We start from the raw sequence: 2,829 nt of genomic DNA, 5'->3' as shown, positions 1-2,829 counted from the left end.
CTCGGGAAAAATACCTTGCTTCTCCTCCACTTGTAGTTGCATATGCTCTTGCTGGCAGTGAATATGGTAGTGGAAGTTCTCGAGATTGGGTTGCAAACGGTCCAATGTTGCAGGGTGTAAAAGTTGTTATTTCTAAAAAAAAATTGAGCACTTTCATCGCAACAATCTGGTTAATATGCTTATTATTCTGTTGTGTTATTAAATACGGAAAAGTAACTGATCATGTTTTCCTAAAACTTAGCATTTTTTTTTTCACAGTTTTTGAGATTCTAATTTGTTTACAATTCTTAAATGTCTTTCAAAGTTAATGTGGTCTAAGCGGTTTCTTCTAACTTCTTGAATCCCTATGCCTTTTAACTTCTTAAATCCCTATTCCTTTTCAAGACCAATGACAGGATCAATCTCACCATGCCTTCTTGAATTTATTCCCGTGGATAATAAGGAATGGGCTGTCAAAAACATATCAAAGGGGTCCATTATCTGCATTGTCTCATATAATGTTCTTGCTCAGGTATATGTAAAGAGCAAGTTATTTTCATTGCTTGAAATGGACGGCACGCTCATAATCTCTCCTAGCACTACTAAAAATTTTGGAGGATAACTACTTATGTCTACAAGAGTTAGATGAATTTGAAACATTTTACGAAGGAAACATGGACAAAGAAGGGTATTCAAGTGCATATATCCAACGAAGTGGATGCACGCGTGGTGGTTGTGGAATATTTTATAAGCGCGAGCGAGCGGAGCTAATTTTAGAAGAGACCAGTGATTATAATGATCTTGTACTTTCTAATGAAGATCCAGAAAATGTCAGACAAGGTGAAAGATGAAGAAAATTTAGGTACCAATAACAGTAAAGGTAAACTGCCAGGATCCCCACAAACTGATTTACCAGAAGACAGAGGAGATCCAAATCACGCAGGGGTGAGATTGAAGCAGAATTGTATTAGAATATTAACAAAATTTAAACTTCTAGAGCCCTCGCACCATGTGATTGTTCTTACAATTACACATATTTACTGGGATCCAGATTGGGCAGATGTAAATCTTGCACAAGCAAAGTATCTTCTATTACATGTTACTCAATTTAATGATGCAGTCTCAGAAAGATTCAGTTGTACCAAACATTCATATTGTACCAGACTTGTTTTTATACTCAATCAAATATATGAAGTACTTTTTGGCATGCATTGGCTGTTTCCGTTTTTCCCGGACTTGTGTTTAACTAAAACATATTACTTGGATTTTTGTTTATAATTATCTGTATTTTACTCTTATAATTTTAGGGTAGAATGTAATAGATATTTAACTAAATAGGCATGCATGCATGGGCCCATAGGTCTCAAGGGTTCAACATGGCTCTGATACCAAGTGTAAGGACCACATCCAGACTATATACATTTTTTTTTTGTTTAAATAACAACAAATTGCAACTAGAAGAGAAACACATTAGGAATTCATTTCAAGAAACATATCATAACATTTACATACATTTAACTAAGACCAAAATAGTATTGCAACACATATGTACCGTTCACCAGAAGACGAGACTCTGTTTGCTTTGTTGTTGCTAGTATTCCTTTGTTGTCGGTCACCTCCGTGAATAAATGGCGATGTACTTGATCCGAATGCGATGACCCACCGGTTAACCTCCCAGCCTACTCCTTGGGTACTCTTCTTCCCCGCGGACCCCCGAGCTGCAATGGGGTTGTACAATGGAGAATTGCAATAGCTGGTAGAGGAGAGCACTCCTTGGCTCAAGAGTCCCCTCTCTAAAATCCTCTACCTCACCAAACTCACTATAGGATTGTAATCACTGCTTTGACATCATCTCATCCATCCAACAATAGGGTTCCCAAAAGTCTCTTCTCTCATGGCTTGCCCCTTATTTTATAGGAGTCCTCATAGGTGACACTTGGCATGTCATGCACAATTAGTTATTTTTTTTATAATTCAATAGCTTGATTATTCACCCACCCAAGTGTCACTCTCTTATCAAGGGTTTCCCAAAATTATTTACTTAAATTTTAATTTAGAATTAATATTTTCCTCACCTCAACAAGATTCCTATTTCTTCTCATAGTTGCCTCTTTATCCCCCTTTTTATTCCTTGATTTAGGTTCATTACTAAAGTCAATTAATGGGTCAAGATTCGATCCCCTATCTACCCCCCTAATTTAACTCAAGTTATCTCTTAGATGGATATTCTTATGTTGGTTGTTGCCACATGGAGGTTCTCTACACTTCTCTAAATTTAATTTATTATTCTTATTTTAATTCACCTTCTTATTTTCTTAATTAGGTTTAATTAGTTTAGGATTAATCTTTATCCTTACAATTATATCCCTCTTTCTCCTTTTACCTAATTAAACCACATAATCTACCTAGTATTTTCCAACATGGGAAGGGTAGAATTTTTAAGGTAATCTATTTTATTTCTTCCTATGATCCTCTTAACCCAAGTTTTATTTTTGATATAATTACCTCAGTTTCTAACATCATTTACCCTTGATGTAAATTTACCTAGTTTTCATTTCTTGGTTATATTTATTAATTAATTTATTTTTAATGATTCCAAGGTGCCAAGTTTGGGTCGTGCCCTTCAAGAACTTCCCTTGAAGCTCCAAGGGTGCCATGCCTAACAATTTATTTGTGATGTCAAGGGTGCAAAGTTGGTCGTGCCCTTCAAGAAAGTCCCTTGAAGTTCCAAGGGTGCCACGCCTAACATTTTATTTGTGATGCCAAGGGTGCCAAGTTGGTCATGCCCTTCAAGAAATTCCCTTGAAGTTCCAAGGGTGCCACGCCACTTGCCCTTCAAGCATTCAGTGA

General features: G+C 36.4%; 1 pseudogene; it reads left to right on the top strand.

Moving 5' to 3' along the window:
- Positions 1 to 346: 346 nt before the first annotated feature.
- On the top strand, positions 347 to 1,257 carry LOC149162963 (carbon catabolite repressor protein 4 homolog 4-like; annotated as a pseudogene).
- Positions 1,258 to 2,829: the final 1,572 nt, after the last annotated feature.

The sequence above is a fragment of the Pinus tabuliformis genome, chromosome 5_2 (genome assembly GCF_031772625.1).
Source record: "Pinus tabuliformis cultivar Carrire ecotype Pingquan chromosome 5_2, CPIR1, whole genome shotgun sequence".
NCBI classification, from domain to species: domain Eukaryota; kingdom Viridiplantae; phylum Streptophyta; class Pinopsida; order Pinales; family Pinaceae; genus Pinus; species Pinus tabuliformis.
The sequence above is the reverse complement of the archived record's forward strand: the minus strand, read 5'-3'. Positions and strand labels throughout refer to the sequence as shown.